The 18309-nt window shown below is 49.2% G+C and overlaps 1 protein-coding gene across 1 annotated transcript in view; it reads left to right on the forward strand.

Moving 5' to 3' along the window:
* The first annotated feature begins 290 nt into the window (after positions 1-290).
* The window catches only part of LOC119968886 (NXPE family member 3-like), a 76794-nt gene continuing 58775 nt past the window's right edge, over positions 291-18309 (forward strand). The window contains exon 1 of the mRNA XM_038801822.1: positions 291-374. The gene's annotated coding sequence lies outside the window, so the exon portion shown is untranslated. The remainder of the gene's footprint in view (positions 375-18309) is intronic.

Below are 18309 nucleotides of genomic sequence, written 5' to 3' on the forward strand. Positions count from 1 at the left end.
ACAGACAACCTATGCCTTAGTCTCTGTCCTCAGGAGTCCACATCCAGCGCTGGCGTTCAGCAGCAACATGAAGTGAAGCTGACTGCAATAGTGGGACCTCCCAACAATGGATCTGACCAATCCATCCTGTGCAGTTAGTTGTAGATAATCTGGAAAATGTCCAGCAGCAGTTGGCCTGCGATCCAACCACATTCATTCCTGCTGCTACACGGACATCACAAGGTACAGATTAGAATCAGGCGGCATTGCCAGGAAGCTTATAGGGAGCTATCACACATACTCCCTCCAGGAAGGAAATAGGAAAGAAGTAAACACTCACAAGGCGCCTGCTCTGGAACTAAGGCTAATACAAGCGAACTTCGGATTTCTGTGCAGTGAGTTGTATGACTTTTAACAGATACGGAAAAAACGTTTTTATGTAATTCAGTAGTCTGTAAGAATATTTACACAAGAGTTTACTGGATCGGCTTAGCTTTCTGTCCATTGGAATAACGATTGTTATAAATCCTGTGCAATTTGCTGGGCTCCATGTTAACTACAGCGCAGACTTCAAAAGGATACTGCAGCATAATGGGGAACTAGTAAATTAAAAGGGACACCACCAGTCTCGCTGACTGACTGTCAGCTAAAGTGTTTACACACCACACAAGTTCTCCTCACTATCATTCATAATTTTGTTTATACCAATTCCCTGAAATTTCTTCAGTATTTTCTCTCAAAGTTCTCGACCACGAATAGATTTCATGGTGGAAATTCAACCCCGTGTCTCACCAATCTTTCTCTGCCGCTTTTCAAGAACATCTATTGAGGCAGCAGCTGTCACAGACAGCCAGCCATGCAGGGCATGACCCAAAGAAGAAGATGCCACAGGTTCAGACCTATTAGATGTGTTTTAAATTGATATTGGGGGATAGGGGAATGCGGAGTTGAGGTTACAATCAGATCAGCCGTGATCTTTTTGAATGGTAGAGCAGGCTAGAGGGGCTGAATGGCCTACCCCTGTTCCTCATTTGTATGTTCAAGCCACAGACTGCTGGTCACAACGTTCTAAATGAGTAGCCAACTTTCTACTCCCAGGATTAAAGTTTAGCACTGCAAGAGGTCCAATGGCAACCCTGAGAACCTCTTCATCCTCTGAAAGGAATGTTACAATCACTAACACTTTGCAATGCCCTCTGATTAGGGGAAACTCTAACATGGGATAATGCATTGTGCACCCAGCTCCTCTAACTGCCATTATTTACATTAAAAGAATCCTAAAGTCACTTTCTCCACTTTAACTGACAGACAGACTCTTGTTCCAGCTCTTGGTACACACTCCTTCTTCGCTCAATCTTGCTTCTGGAGAAGTCAGCACACAATTCTGACAACAGTTTAGCCAATGGATCAGCAGACCCCCAACTAAGAAGCAACCAGGGACCAATTCAATGCACTTTTAGGGGCTCCCCTACCACAAAAGCAGAGCCTCCAATTCTAGTGCCAATTTTTTTTGAGGGGGAGAATGGAAAAGACATTGGTTAGCACAGTGGTTAGCACTATTGCTTCACAGCTCCAGGGTCCCAGGTTTGATCCCGACTTGGGCCACTGTCTGTTCAGAGTCTGCACACTTCTCCCTGTGTCTGCGTGGGTTTCCTCCGGGTGCTCCGGTTTCCTCCCACAAGTCTCGAAAGCCGTGCTGGTGAGGTGAATTGGACATTCTGAATTCGCCCTCAGTATACCCGATCAGGCGCTGGAATGTGGTGACATGAGGATTTTCACAGTAACGTCATTGCTGTGTTAATATAATCCTACTTGTGACAATAATAAAGATTATATCCAGGGTCCTGTGGAATAGTGATGGCTGGAGTAAATCTGCCTAGTACTGCTGCCTCTTTGGAAAGCAGCACATACCAGGAATGCCTGCCGCCCACTCAGAGCCCAGTACAACATAAGCAGGCTTTGCAAGTCTGCCCATGAACAACCTTTAGAAATGCAGTCAGAAAACAAGAGCCCCCTGGGTGCCATGGTCCAGTTGCAGACCCTGGGCAGCTAACCACCTTCTATATCGCTGGCTTTGAAGTTCCACCTGAAAGACCTTTTGTAACTTGTGTGTAACTTGGCAGCCAATATTTATCTTCCAATCAACATCACACAAACAGTTGATCTGGTCATTGTCATATTGCTGTTGTTGGAAGCTTGCTGTGGGCAAATTGGTTACATTCATTTCCTGCATTACAACACTGACTGCTCTTCAATAATACTTCAATAGCTGCAACGTTTAGGACCTATGATGGTCAAGAAAGGAACTTTAAAAAGGAGAGTCTCCCTTTTATTATTTGTTTCACCTGAATAAGTGAAAAGACAAAGAAAGATGGTATTGGTAAAGAGTATTTTGTAATGTATTGTATAAGGTTATAAGGGGCTGGTTTAGCTCACTCAGCTAAATCGCTGGCTTTTAAAGCAGACCAAGCAGGCCAGCAGCACGGTTCGATTCCCGTACCAGCCTCCCCGGACAGGCGCCGGAATGTGGCGACTAGGGGCTTTTCACAGTAACTTCATTGAAGCCTACTCGTGACAATAAGCGATTTTCATTTTTGTTCACCTTGGACTTTACTGCACAAAAATAGAATCTATCCCAACATTGCATTGTATTAATCATGAGGTTCAGAGACTTGTAAGAAAGGATGCATTGATTTGGTGTTAACTTAGTGACTAACATGATGTTTATTGGCACGTTCATTGGCAAAGTGTTATATTATAGGATAGATAGTCAGGAGGGGAAAGAGATTCAACTTTTGTCAATGTCACAAAATCACAAAAGTGTTATGGTGCAGAAGGAGGCCATTCGGCCCATCGTGTCTGCACTGGGTCTCCAAATGAGCATTATGACGGAGTTCAATTCTCCTGCCTTTTCCCTGTACCTTAGCACATCACCTCTGTTCAAGTAATCATCTACTGCCCTCTTTAATGCCTCAATTGAACATACCTCCACCACACTTCCAGTCAGTGCATGTCAGACCCGAACCACTCCTGTAAAAATGGCTGTTTTTTCTCACATCACATTTTCTTCTTTTATAAATCTCATAAAATCTGTGCTCTCTCGTTCTCAACTCTTTTACGAACAGAACCAGTTTCTACTTTACTATTCTGTCCAGCCCCCTCATGATTTTGAACATCTCTGTCAAACCTCCTCTTGGCCTTCATCTCTCCAAGGAAAACAATCCCAACCGCCCAGAACTGTACATAATACCCTAGTTTAAGGGCAGCACGGTGGCGTGGTGGGTTAGCCCTGCTGCCTCACGGCGCCGAGGTCCCAGGTTCGATCCTGGCTCGGGGTCACTGTCCGTGTGGAGTTTGCACATTCTCCCCGTGTTTGAGTTGGTTTTGCCCTCACAACCCAAAGATGTGCAGGTTAGGTGGATTGGCCGTGCTAAATTGCTCCTTAATTGGAAAAAAATAATTGGGTGCTCCAAATTTATTTTTAAAAAAGAAATCCATCCTTGCTCATCCTAATCAACTCATATTTTCCATGTGACGACTAATTCTGTCCCATATAATTGTTTCTAGAAGCTTCCCCACCACTGAAGTTAAAACTGCATTTATCATCACAACGTTTTTTGAATAAGGGCGTAATGTCTGAAGTTCTCCATTCCCCGGCACCTTTCCATCTCGGGAAGAGGGGAAGATTATGGCCAGTGCCTCTGTATTTTCCACTCCCAATTACTTCAATAACCATGGATGTATCTCATCTGGTCCAGGTGCCTTGTCAACCTTAAGTGCCCCACAGTTTATCAAACACTTCCTCCTTATCAATTTTGAACCCTTCTGGCAGTGTTTCCTCCTCTGTCACCTTGGCCTGGATAGCACCATGGTAAAGACCGATGCAAAGTATTCATTTAATGCCTCAGCCATGCTCCCTGCCTCCACATATAAATTCCCTTTTAGGTCCCAATTGGGCCTACTTCTCCTTTTACCACCCTTTTACTATTTATAAGCCGAGAGAAGACTTTGGGATTCCCCTTTGTGTTGGCTGCCAGTCTTTTCTCGTAATCCTTTTCGTCTTCTCTAATCTGATTTTTCATCTACCCTATGAACCTTCTGTACTCCTTTTGGTTCTCAATTGTATTTTCTACATAATGCCTGTCATAAGCACATTTTTTCATCTTTATCTTACTTTCTGTTTTGTTTTCTTTCACGAAGCTCTGGATTTGTTTACCCTGCCTTTATCCTTTGAGGGAAATTTACCTTGACAATGGCTTCTGTTTGGAAGGTAGCCCATTGTTCAACTCCAGTTTTTCCCCAGCTGCCTCTCATATAGTTTTCTCCACCAATCTCTCATTCCAGTCCATCCAGCCCAGCTCCCACTTGCCCCATGGAAGTTGGTTCTCCCCCAGTTAATTATTCTTACTCTGGATTTTGAATTGTCATAGTCTATCAACACCCTAATCCTTGCCATACAATGATCACTGTTTCCTAAATGTTCACACACTGACACTTATCTGAGGCAGGATATTACTTGCATTGGAGGCAGTTCAGAGAAGATTCACTGAGTCGACCCTGTGTATGGAGCATATTTTTATGAGGAGAGATTGACTAAGTTGGGCCTGTACTCATTGGAGTTTAGAAGAATGAGAGGTGACTTTTCGAGACATAGGGTGCAAATCTCCCAAAAAATGTCTCAGTGTCATTTTGGGTGAGCTTGGCAGGTGTTTCCTATGGACTTTATGGTTGAAACCCAGACCTGGATTCACCCACATATGGGGCTTGGGGAGTTTCTCCCTGGTCTAGCCCACACTTCAAAATGTTTTCAGCACTGGGGAACTGCTGAGACTGGCTCCTCAGAGATCGGGGATACAATTTGAAAGGATGCCCCAATCTGTAAGTGAGTTTCAGGGTTCCCTGCACCCACAGACAATGGCGTTCCCCACAGACCTGGGCATTACTCCCCTCCTTTCTCCCCCAGGTTGGCACTGCCAGGGAGCCTGGATTGCAGTGCCGAAGCGCCAGTGGGAGTGCCAGGATACTGTCCTTCCCTATCCCCAACCACCTGGGGCTCCATTAGCCTCTGAGACCCGTGGAGTGGCCATCACACCTGGCGTCCACTTGTGGAGGCCGGTATTAATCGGTGCACAGTTGAGACCATGCTGGTGCGGCCAGTGAATCCTGGGCCGAGTGGCCTAATGCTGCTCTTATGAGATAAAAACATACAAACGAACATACAAAGGCGGCATGGTGGCGCAGTAATTAGCACTGCTGCCTATGGCTCTGAGGACCCGGGTTCGATCCCGGCCCTGGGTCACTATCCATGTGGAGTTTACACATTCTCCCCGTGTTTGCGTGTGTTTCACTCCCCACAACCCAGGTTAGGTGGATTGGCCACGCTAAATTGCCCTTAATTGGAAAAAAATAATTGGGTATTCTAAATTTAAAATAAAACAAAAGAACATACAAATTCGGAGCAGGAATAGACAACTGGCCCCTCGAGCCTGCTCTGGCATTCAATAATATCATGGCTGATCTGATTGTAACCTCAACCCCACATTCCTACTGATCCCCGATAATCTTTCACCCCCTTGTTAACCAAGAATCTATCTCGCTCTGCCTTGAACCTATTCACAGACTCTGCTTCCACCGCCTTTCGTGGAAGAGAGTTCCAAAGACTCTCAAGCCTCTGAAAAAAATAAATTCTCCTCACCCGTCTTAAATAGGTAACCCTTTACTTGAAAAAAGTACTCCCTAGTTCAGTGCAGCATGGCAGCAGAGTGGTTAGCACTGTTGCTTCACAGCTCCAGGGTCCCAGGTTCGATTCCCGGCTTGGGTCACTGCCTGTGTGGAGTCTGCATGTTCTCCCCGTGTCTGCGTGGGTTTCCTCCGGTTACTCCGGTTTCCTCCCACAGTCCAAAGATGTGCAGGTTATTCTAAATTGCCCTTCGTGTTCAAAATGGTGAGGTGGGGTTACTGGGATAGGGTGGAGGTGTGGGCTTAAGTCTTTCCAAGGGCCGGTGCAGACTCTATGGGCCGAATGGCCTCCTTCTGCACTGTAAATTCTATGATTCTAGATTCTCCGACCAAGAGGAAACATCCTCTCCACATTGTAGCCATCTGGGATGGCCACTTCCAGGACACAAAATGGATGTTTGCAAAGACTGCAGGGAACTATGGACAATGCTAAGAAGGCAGGCAGGCACAGAGCCTGTATGCGTATTGGAACCGCAGCTCCCAGACGAGACTGAAACTGTAGATCCATTAGCATATTGATGGCCTATCTCCGGGAACAAAGGGAGATATTCAAGTAACCGATCTGGCTCCAGACATCGCGGTGCCAGTTCCCCTAACTGAAAGCAGAAACAAAGCAAGACCAACGGCCACCTAGGTCACGCCCAGCCATTAGGGCACCCACCCCTTTATTGGTCAAGATCAATACGAGTGAACAAGATACGGCCCAATTGATTGGGGACAAGTTCAAGGCCTGCCCAAAAGCGCGCGAAGTCCCTTCGGGTATAAGAAGAAGGCCCCAAGAGAGAATCTCTCTCTTGGAATTGGCTCTCAAAGTGGAGAGACCCATCCACCAGCTACATCAGAAGCAAGTAAGTCCAAGGTCAATGCTCGCTACCATATGGTCGACCTTAGCTGTTCCCCTTCACCACTTCGACCCCAGCAGCCTCAGATCTGAACAACGGCCATTGTTCCTCTGACTGAGTGGGCGCTTGAAATTAAGTATAGGCTTTAGCATTAGAGATAGTTTAGTCTGTAGTATTTCATGCATGAGTAGATATTGCTGTGTGTGCAAATAAATAGTACTGACTTTGAACTACTAACTGGTGTATTGGCTCTTTGGTCAGTTTTTGGGTTTGAACCTTGTGGCGGTATCGAGAGATACCTGGCGAGTCGACTCTGAAGCAAACATAATTAGAATTAAGGAAGGCGACCATATTGACCGCCATATTTAGAACCAAATAAAGAGAGAAACAACATCCACCCCTGTCAATACCCCTCAGGATCTTAAATGTTTCATCAAGTCACCTTTTAGGCTTCGAAACTCACGTGGATACAAACCTAACTTATCCAACCTTTCCTCAGAAGACAACCTTTCTATTCCTGGTTTTAGTCCAGCAAACCTCCTCTGAACTGCTTCCACACATTTACATCTTTCTTTAAATAAGGAGAACAATATTGTACACAATACTCCAGATGTGGTCTCACCAATGCACTGTACAAATTAAGCATGACCTTCCCACTTTTATAATCACATTCTCTTAGCTTTCCTAATTACTTGTTGTTCCCGCCTTTTGTGATTCATGCATGAAAACTCCCAAATCCCTCTGCACTTCAGGGCTCTGCAATTTCTCACCATTTAGATAATAATCTTTTTCATTCTTCTTGCCAAAACGAACAATTTCACTTCAAAACGAAATTCCTCTTTCAGAGTCACAAAGCCAATGTGCAGAATGGTTGGGGAAAGCCCCTAATCTGATTTGTTGCTTGCTCCAAAAAACAATTCAAATTCAAATTGAATCCAATTCATGGTCCCCACAATAGACTCATACAAGATTCCAAGTTTACAAGAACATGCATTGCATCTGATGTTGCGCTTGATTTTAGCAAAAGACCAAATTTTACATTTGCCCATATATGTCCCTTTGTAGATTCCTTACGTCCCCTTCACAATTTAATTTCCTTTGACTACCTTTGTGTCATCAGCACATTTAGATAGCTTACTTTCAGTTCCTACATCCAAGTCATTTATATAAATTGTAAGAGGTTGAGGGCCAAGCACTGATCCCTGTGGTACACTACTCATCACATCCTGACAACTAGAAAAAGTTCCATTTATGCCAACTCTCTGTTTCTTGTCAGCTAGCCAATCTTCAGTCCATGTCAATATGCTACTCTAATACCATGAGCTTTTATTTTCTCTAATAACCTTTGATGTGACAACTTACCAAACGCCTTCTGAAAATCTCAGTACAGTAGTCACTGGTTCACTCTTATCCACAGCACATGTGACTCTTCAAAGAACTCCACTAAATTGATTAAACATGATGTCTCTTTCAGAAAACCGTGTTGACTCTGCCCGATTGCCTTGAATTTGTCGAAGTGCCCTGCTATAACATCTTTAATAATGGCTTCTAATATTTTTCCTATGACAGATGTTCAGCTAACTGGCCTAATTTCCTGCTTTCTATCTCCCTCCCTTCTGAATAAAGCCGGTCTATTACCTGTCTTCCAGTCTAATGGAACCTTCACCTAATCTCGGGAATTTTGGAAAATTAAAACCAGTGCATCATCCCAATCTCATTAGCCACTTCTTTGAAGACCTTCGGGTGATGTCCACCCAGACCAGGGGATTTGCCAGCCGTAGATACATCAATTTGCTCAACACCAATTCCTTCCTGATTGTAATTTTCCCGTGTTTTTAAACATTTATTTTTTCAGGATGTGGCCTTTGCTGCCTTGGCCAGAATGTGTCCCCCCCCCCCCCCCCCCCCCGGCAATTGCCCTTGGGAAGGTGGTGGTGAGCTGCCTTCTTGAACTACTGCAGTCCATGTGGTGTAGGTACGCCTACTGTGCTATTGGCGGTGGGGGAGGAGGGGTGTTCCAGGGTTTTAACCCAGCGACAGTGAAGAAACGGCAATATAATTCCATGTTGGGATGGTGACTTGGAGGGGAACATCCAGGTGATGGTGTTCCCAAGTATCTTCTGCCCTTGACTTTCTAAGTGGTATTGGTCGTGGGTTTTGAAGTTGCTGTCTGAGGAAGTTCTTGCAGTGCCTCTTGTAAATGGTACACACTGCTGCTACTGCAACAGTGGTGGAAGGAGTGAATGCTTGAGGAAGCGGTGCCAACCAAGTGGGCTGCTTTGTCCTGGATGGTGTCGAGCTTCTTCAGTGTTGTTGGAGCTGCACTCATCCAGGTATGTGTCGAGTATCCCATTACACTCCTGACTTGTTCTTTGTAGATGATGGGGAGGCTTTGGGGAGTCAGGAGGTGAGTTACTTGCCTCAGAACTCCTAGCCTCTGACCTGCTTTTGTAGCCACTGTATTTATGTGGCTGGTCCAGTTCAGTTTCTGATCAATGGTAACAGCCAGAATGTTGATAGTGGGGGGTTCAATTATGGTAACTCCGTTGAAAGTCAAAAGGTGATGATTTGAGTCTCCCTTATTGGAGGTGGTGACTTTCTGGCACTTGTGTGGCATGAATTGTGCTTGCCACTTGTCAGCCCAAGCCTGGATATTGTCCAGGTCTTTCTACATTTGCAGGTGGGCTGCTTCAGTGTCTGAAGAGTCACACATTGTGCTGAACACTGTGCAATCATCAGCGAACATCCCCTCTTCTGAGTTTATGGTCAGCAGTGGTTAGCATTGTTGCCTCACGGCGCCGAGGGCGTGGGTTTGATCCTGGCCCCGGGTCACTGTCAGTGTGGAGTTTGCACATTCTCCCCGTTTCTGAGTGGGCCTCACCCCCATAACCTAAAGATGTGCAGGTTAGGTGGTTTGGCCACGCTAAATTGTCCCTTAATAGGGAAATAATAATTGGGTACTCTAAATTTATTTTAAAAAATAGAAGGACAAGAGCGGCAGATACCTGGGAACAGTATCACCTGAAAGCTGCACTCCAAGTCACTCACCATCCTGACTTGGAAATATAGCACTGTTCCTTCACTGTCGCTGGGTCAAATTCCTGGAAACCCCTCCCTAACAGCACTGTGAGTGTACCTACACCACATGGACTGCAGCAGTTCAGGAGGAAGCCCATCACCACCTTCAGGGCAATTAGGGATGGGTAATGAATACTGGCCCAGCCAGAAATCCCATATTCCTTGAATTTAAAAAACAAATTCTATCCCAGAGGAGTGTACCTGGGAGATACCCTATGGGGAACGCCTAACCAGCCATACCCTTGAAAGGATAGAAAACATTCGGCAGGATTCTCCGTTTCTGAGACTAAATGTTGACGCCAATGCTGAATCCATGGACTTTCACGACAGCAAAACTGGACCGATTCCGTTACTGTTGAGGGGCTAGCACCGGAGCCACATGGAACACAATCGATTCCAATGAGAAATGGTGCTGGATTCGCCATTTCCATGATTAACACTCAGGAGGCTGACAAGCTGCAGCCACATATACACACTTCACTCCCCACACACACCATCCCAGCCAACAAGATGGCAGCAAGACGCGCAGCCCCACGTTTCACAGATGCCGAGCTGGAGACCCTCCTGGATGCCGTGGAGGAGAAGAAGATCACCCTCTATCCCGGCCCGGGAAGGAGGCTGCCAGCCGCCGCTGTTCGTCATGTCTGGACACAGATGGCAGAGGCAGTCAGCGCTGTGGGCAACGTAGTCCATACCAGCCAGCAGTGCAGAAAAAACTGCATGACCTACAAAGGGCGGCCAGTGTGAGTAGGCAGCACTGCGCCCCTGGAACTAACACGCATTCCACACACCCATAACCTTACAGCCCCAACCCAGAGGGCGAGTGAACCCCGACCCTGCCTCACATGTCGGTACCCGTACCTGCGCCATGGCCAGTTGCCCTGGCCACTGAGGCCACCAGCTTCCCACACCCTGGGCTGCATGGATTGGACTGTCTAATGGTTGTGCTGTGTGTGTTTCCCTGCGCCCGAGGAGGCCACACACAACCACCAGGAGTGGGTGAAGATAGGAGGGCGACTGGCAGACTAGCGGCGCCTCACCATGGTCAGGCAGAGGGCCCTGGACATGGTCGGCGGCCTGGAGGAAAGGGAGGTGACCGAGGTGGAGTTCAGCTGCAGGTGAGGTAGTGAGACGCCACTTATTTATAATAATAATAATCGCTTATTGTCACAAGTAGGCTTCAATGAACTTACTGTCAAAAGCCCCTAGTCACCACATTCCGGCGCCTGTTCGCGGAGGCCAGAACAAGAATTGAACCCTCGCTGCTGGCATTGTTCTGCATCACAAGCCAGCTGTATAGCACACAGTGCTAAACCAGTGCCTTAGTTGCGGTTCCCCATGACACGTATGTCAACCCCCCCAACACCATCCGCACACCACCCTCATCCTGAACCACCAACACCACCTCACCCCAAAACCACACTCACCCCACATCACTCTTACCTCCACATCACCCTCAGCCACACGCCACCCTCACCCCCACGCCACCTTCACCCTGCACCCCCCCTACATCACCACCTCTCGTCCCCATCCACACCCCCACTGGCCTGAGGTCTAATCCTGCGTCTTGTCTTGTGCCTTTCAGGGCCTGCTGGGGATGGAGCGGATTGATCTGCCATCACCCGGGCCCAGCTGGTGGCACAGCTGGAGGCCCCCCCCCCCGTGAGCTGAGCAATGACGGGGCGAGCAGCTCGGACGCCAGCCCTCCACCCAAGGTTCAGGACACGCCAGAGCTCGGGTCGGAGGGTGATAGTGATTTCCCCTCACAGCTGTCTCCAACACCCTCCACCATCCCAGAGACACTCACCTCGGTTGGGCATGTTAGTGAAGAGGCTCCTGGGACACTATCTGCTGCGCACCACACAGCTGCTCCGATACCTCATGTGGAGGAAGGAACACCCGATAGGGCGGGAGTTTGGAGGGCAGGCCGACCCGAGGAACTCGCTGCCATCCAGACGGGTGTCAGGCTTCTGGAACAGTCAGTTCCATGTGTAGTGGAGATTCACTGGCAGAGCCAGGGACATGAGGGGTAGTGGGTGAGCATCCAACAGCTGCAGGTGCAGTTGGAGGAGTCCAATCGCATGCAGGAGCAGGTGGTGGTGCCGACAATGCGTGCCACCCTGGCCTACAATGCACGGGTGGCATTCACGGTGGAGGCATTGGAGGGGTGACCCTTCTGGCTATGGCAGAGGCAGTCAGCGCCGTGGGCAAAGTTGTCCGCACCGGCATGAAGTGCTGCAAAAAACGCCGGGGCGGCCAGGGTGAGTTGGCAGCACTGTGCCCCTGGCACTAACCCTGACCCCCCACACATCCTTAACCCTTTGGCTATGGAGCAGCATGTTCAAGGCCTGGGGCATTCTGTGCAGGCGGTGGGGTGGCCGCAGTCCAGGACAGAACTGCCGTATCACAGACAACCATGTGCCAGAGCCACCTCGACAATCCAGCTGCGCACCTGAGCGTGGCCCAGTCACAACAGGCCAGGGCGAGAAATGTTGGCGGCATTGCCCAGGCGCTGGCCGGCATGGCGCAGACTCAGAGGGAGGTGGCCCAGTCCCAGAGGGAGATGGCGTAGTCACTGGCTGAAGTGACACAAATCCAGAAGATGGCAGCACAGCCGCAGCATGATATGGTACAGTCCAAGACGGCGATGGTCCACTCCATGTGCTCCATGGCTGCGAGTGTGCAGTCCCTGGTCGACATCAGAGCGGGTCTCCAGGACTGCCAGTGACGGGTGATGGGGGAGCCTCAGGCGATAGTTCTGCTCGAGCCTCCATCCCATGGAGTAGCTTGGGGGCCATCGGGTACACTGAGGTATGAGGTCAATGCCGGTGACTCCCTCGGTGAGGTGCCAGAATACCGCAGTACCTCGGACTCCCCCCCCCCCCCCCCCCCCCCCCTCTATCCCTGGTGCGTCTGATGGGAAGCGGGAAGAACGGGATGGCACCATGCCACCCAGGACATCCGAGCAGCAGTTGGGCCCATCCAGGCCCAGTTATCCCAGAAGACACCCGCCAACGCGTACCCAGGTCACAGGGCAGGAATCACAGCAGGTTACCTCCGCTCCTGCTGTACTGGGGAACCACCACCACGTAGCGTTAGAGCCCGTAAGGTCATAAAGTTAGACACCAGTTGGCCCTTGCGCAGGGCACAGTTTAGTTCTCAGGGCTAGGGCACAAATCTGTATATATTCATTCACATGAAACACCTGTACACACCGTAACACCTGCCTTGGTGCTCTGTCCCATTGGTGTGAGGGGTGGGCTGGTCTGGGCTGGCCGGGGGCGAGGGGAGGAATGGGCGGATGGTGGGAGGGGATTAGGCGGACCCGGTGGGTGGCCTGGGTTCCACAGCCACCCTCCGACCATCCCCACCACCGCCACCCCAGGGATTCAATGGGACCATGTGATGGAATGGCCAGCTCGCATACAGAGATCACCCAGGTGGACGGTGGAAAGTGCTACCGTGGGCAGGAGTCAGACATTGCCAAATGATGTGAAGCACCAGAGCTCATCGCAGAGAAGGCTGTCATCACCCTCCATCCCATGGACCGCTGTTGCTGCCAACCCAGGGCCCCACCCTGTAGTGCGACAGGTATGTATCACGGAGGGAGTTGCAGGTGGGGGGTGGCCGGGGAAGGGAGGGGGGTATTGAGGGTGTGTAGGAGTGGGATGCAGTGTCCATGCTCCTAGCCAGTCCACTACCGCCCCACTATTACCCCCCAAGTCGGTCAACCTGGAGGCAATCAGAGCATTCCATGCATGTTGTCCATGTCGTGTCCATCCTTGTCCTGCCCGCTGCTCTCTCCCTCCAATCAGAAACATTAAAACTTAAAAGTTGGATTGGAGGGAGAGAGCAGCGGGCAGTGTCAATTTCAGCGGCCGGCTGATTGTTTCAGTGAGAGAGCAGCTTCCCTCTCCGGATCAAAGTGAGCTGGCCGCTGAAATTGACGCTGCCCGCTGCTCTCTCCCTCCAATCCAACTTTTAAGTTTTAATGTTTCTGATTGGAGGGAGAGAGCAGCCGGCAGTGTCAATTTCAGCGGCCAGCTCACTTTGATCCGGAGAGGGAAGCTGCTCTCTCACTGAAGCAATCAGCCGGCCGCTGAAATTGACACTGCCCGCTGCTCTCTCCCTCCAATCAGTACCCCAGCAGCCACAGCCTGAACCCCAGCAGCCACAGCCTGTACCCCAGCAGCCACAGTACCCCAGCAGCCACAGTACCCCAGCAGCCACAGCCTGAAGCCCAGCAGCCACAGCCTGAAGCCCAGCAGCCACGGCCTGTACCCCAGCAGCCACAGCCTGAACCCCAGCTACAGAGGGGAGGGGCGATGTGAGACCATGCTGGTCTTGCAGAGGCCCGTATGACCTCCTCCTGTGTTCTCTGCTCTCTCCCTCCAATCAGCCGGCAGTGTCAATTTCAGCGGCCGGCTCACTTTGATCCGGAGAGGGAAGCTGCTCTCTCACTGAAACAATCAGCCGGCCGCTGAAATTGACACTGCCGGCTGCTCTCTCCCTCCAATCAGAAACATTAAAACTTAAAAGTTGGATTGGAGGGAGAGAGCAGCAGGCAGTGTCAATTTCAGCGGCCGGCTGATTGTTTCAGTGAGAGAGCAGCTTCCCTCTCCGGATCAAAGTGAGCCGGCCGCTGAAATTGACACTGTTTTAATTAGATCCACGATGGGGGTTTTAAATTTATTTAAAAATCTATGCTAGCGCTTCCCATTGTGAGTCTACGGGGGTCTGACCTCTCCCCCCGCCCCCCGTAGACTCTCAATGGGAAGCGCTAGCATAGATTTTTAAATAAATTTAAAACCCCCATCGTGGATATCCGCGGCTCGGTTGCAACGCGGGTGGCTGTCTTGGACCCCAACACCCGCGTTATAAAGGGGGACTACTGTAATACATGATCAAGTAATGTTAAGCAAGTACAGGCAAATGATCACTAGATGGCCATACTACCAATACCTATAAAAAGATTTCCCCGCCTTTTCCTTTTTTAAAATAAATTTAGAGTACCCAATTCATTTTTCCCAATTTAAGGGGCAATTTAGCATGTTCAATCCACCTACCTTGCACATCTTTGTGTTGTGGAGGCGAAACCCACGCAAACACAGAGATAATATGCAAACTCCACACGGACAGTGACCCAGGGCCGGGATCGAACCTGGGACCTCGGTACTGTGAGACTGCAATGCTAACCACTGTGCCACCATGCTGCCCAGTCCCCGCACTTTCCTTTTTTAAAATAAATTTAGAGTAGCCAATTATTTTTCATTTCCAATTAAGGGGCAATTTAGCGTGGCCGATCTACCTATCCTGCACATCTTTGGGTTGTGGGGGTGAAACCCACGCAGACACGGGGAGAATGTGCAAACTCCACACGGACAGTGACCTAGAGCCGGGATTCGAACCCGGATCCTCAGCGTCGTAGGCAGCAATGCTAACCACTGTGCCACCGTGCTGTCCAGTCCTCGCACTTTCCTAAGGAGAGTGTGTTCGGCATGTGGTGAGTACAGAAGGGAAACAGCTAGAGAGAAGTTAACAGATTTTAGTATCTAGCATTACCTTATTTAATAGTTTAATCTGTAGTTATTTGTTTTTTTACTAGTTCAGTATTAAAGTAAAAAGAACTCACTAGTTTATTTCATATTACTCATTAAATTATTTTGTCATCACCTGGAAGATTACATCTATATTTCAACAACTCGGCTACACAAAAAGAGTAATATATATATTACAAAATTGTAATATAACAGATACTTAGCAGACATCCAGGTGTCAACCATTATGTTGACTGGTGCATAAAGCACCAGGTGTTCAATTTCAGGTGTTCTCATGCCACACTATGCTTGTTTAATACTTTATTTATCCAACTATTTGCAACATCTTGCTGACTTTGCCAGCCGCAAATCTCTCCTAGACTTATTTACTTCACTGCAGAAATATTAGGCCTCTTGGCTCGTTGATTGGGCTTCACCTCGGTCCTGAGTCGTGACAGTTGCCAGGAACCGAATTTCAAAGCCGCCATCGACACTGGGTTCCCTGACGAGCTGATGGACGAGAGATTCATGCGTTGTATTCTTATCTTATATTGCATTCTTACATCATATCATTCTTATCAATAAAGTAGAGTAGATGAACTTCTGTCATTGTTCTCATTACACTGTGTCCGAATCACAAATACCCCTTGGAGTAATCCAAGATATATCCCCACAGAACCAGGTGTGACATGACCTGGCAGACATGTCTCACTGTCTCCCTGCTCAGCCGGAGTCTTCAACAGCATGCCCAGTCCAGCAGGTCCTCCAATGACAGGGTGTGCTGGTACACACGAGGTCACATGCGGCGCTCCCTTGACATTTCGGCCTGGGCCTGTTGGGAGGCTCTCTCTCTACCCTGGGTGGCTGCCACCTGCCCCTCTGCTGCCTACACTGCCGCTGCATGCTCCGCTGCTGCACACTTGCTGCTGCAGCTTCCTCCTCCTCGATGAGCGCCCGCACGTATAGCCGCAGTGCATCCCCCAGGACTGCGATAACTAGCAGGAAGGCCACCATTGCTGGTTGGATTTCATTAACCATTGTCTGCAGGGAGTGAACGGCCGTCATGTGAGCATGGTGCGTACCCCAATTCCAACAAGGTCCAATGACTACATAGTGGCCCCGGTTTTGGCACCGTGGGCTCTGCCCCCGCATGTCCCTCCCCCCTTCATCCCCACACCTCCGGCTCTGAAATTGGCCAGCACCATGGGGACCTCTGGTCCCAGATCCTTGATGATCCCTGATGCCAGGGGTCCCATCGGCTGGCACTGTCCCAACCAGGGATATGCACCGCGGCCCCCGTAAGGCTACTGTGGGTGTTGTTCTGGGTGGGCCACCAGTATTTGCCAGCTGGGTGGGGGGGAGAGGGGGTGGGTGGCAGAGGGCGAGGGCACCCATACGGCCTCCGTCACTCTGCAGAACCAGGGGCCGAGGTGCGTGGTCAGTGGGTGCGCAAGATGGCTGCAGTAATGGCGGTCCGTGCCTGGGCACTGTCCTGTCATTCGGCCTGTTCCCCCTGTCACCACCCCTCCCCCGGCCCGGCAGGGCCCCACCCTAGCTAGCCCGCCCAGTGTCCGGCCCGGCAGCCCACAGCTTCTCCTCTCTGTATCCTACCTCCTCTCTCTTCCTCATCAGCCACCATGCCGGTTTCATGATTTTTAAAAGCACAAGTGAACCGTGCCATCAGGAACTGGGCCCATCGGAGGCGGAGAATCATGGAGGCCCCGGAGAACACTGGGTCAGGCCTGCTAATGAAATGCAAATGGTGTTTATTGTACCCGCATTCTGGTACGCATTGACTCCGCTGTCGAGGTGACGAAGAATTGCGATTTGGCGTCAATTCAGCATCTGATCCTATTCTCCGCCCAATCGCATTTCGCGTTAATCAGAAAGGTTAAACTGTTGGTAAATTTGGGTTTGCCATGAATCAGAGGCATTTAAATGAAGGATTTAAGGTTGTTGAAAGATTCGCTTCACAGTTTTATTCATTGACAATTTCAAAAATCTAGCCTGGCCCATTGGATCAAACAATTAGCCAAGTAACATCCTCATCACGAGGGTGTCTCTGTCACATATATATCAACAGTCATTGTTCCTCTGAGTCATTGTGCTCAGAGGAAAGAGAAATGTGGTGCCAGCAGCTGGGTGTTGTCCCCTGCCAGCAAAGCAACTTGGAGGTCAGTGTGAACCTTCTGCTGGTTTATGGGAATTCCAATCTACTTCACACATCCTGGATGCATACTGGAATGTGGGAGATGGAGGAGCAGATAGGTTTATCAGATTTTGGAAAGGAGTAAAAGCAACAGGGTTGTTGTGATGGGAGAACTCAACTTCCCCAATATTGATTGGGACTCACTTAGTGCTAGGGGCTTGGACGGGGCAGAGTTTGTAAGGAGCATCCAGGAGGGCTTCTTAAAACAATATGTAGATAATCCTACTAGGGAAGGGGCTGTACTGGACCTGGTATTGGGGAATGAGCCCGGCCAGGTGGTAGAAGTTTCAGTAGGGGAGCATTTCGGGAACAGTGATCACAATTCAGTAAGTTTTAAAGTGGTGGACAAGGGTAGGAGTGGTCCTAGGGTGAATGTGCTAAATTGAGGGAAGGCTAATTATAACAATATTGGGCGGGGACTGAAGAATCTAGATTGGGGGCGGATGTTTGAGGGTGAATCAACATCTGACATGTGGGAGGCTTTCAAATGTCAGTTGAAAGGAATTCAGGATCAGCATGTTCCTGTGTGGAAGAAGGATAAATACGGCAAATTTTGGGAACCTTAGATAACGAAGGATATTGTAGGCCTCGTCAAAAAGAAAACGGAGGCATTGGTCAGGGCTAGAAGGCTGGGAATAGACAAAGCCTTTGTGGAATATAACGAAAGTAGGAAGGAACTTAAGCAAGGAGTCAGGAGGGCTAAAAGGGGTCACAAAAAGTCATTGGCAAATAGGGTCAAGGAAAGTCCCAAGGCTTTTTACACGTACATAAAAAACAAGAGGGTAACCAGGGAAAGGGTTCGCCCACTGAAGGACAGGGAATCTATGTGTGGAGTCAGTGGAAATGGGCGAGGTACTAAATGAATACTTTGCATCAGTTTTCACCAAAGAGAAGGAATTGGTGGATGTTGAGTCTGGAGAAGGGT

This window comes from Scyliorhinus canicula, chromosome 7 (assembly GCF_902713615.1).
Source record: "Scyliorhinus canicula chromosome 7, sScyCan1.1, whole genome shotgun sequence".
NCBI classification, from domain to species: Eukaryota; Metazoa; Chordata; class Chondrichthyes; order Carcharhiniformes; family Scyliorhinidae; genus Scyliorhinus; species Scyliorhinus canicula.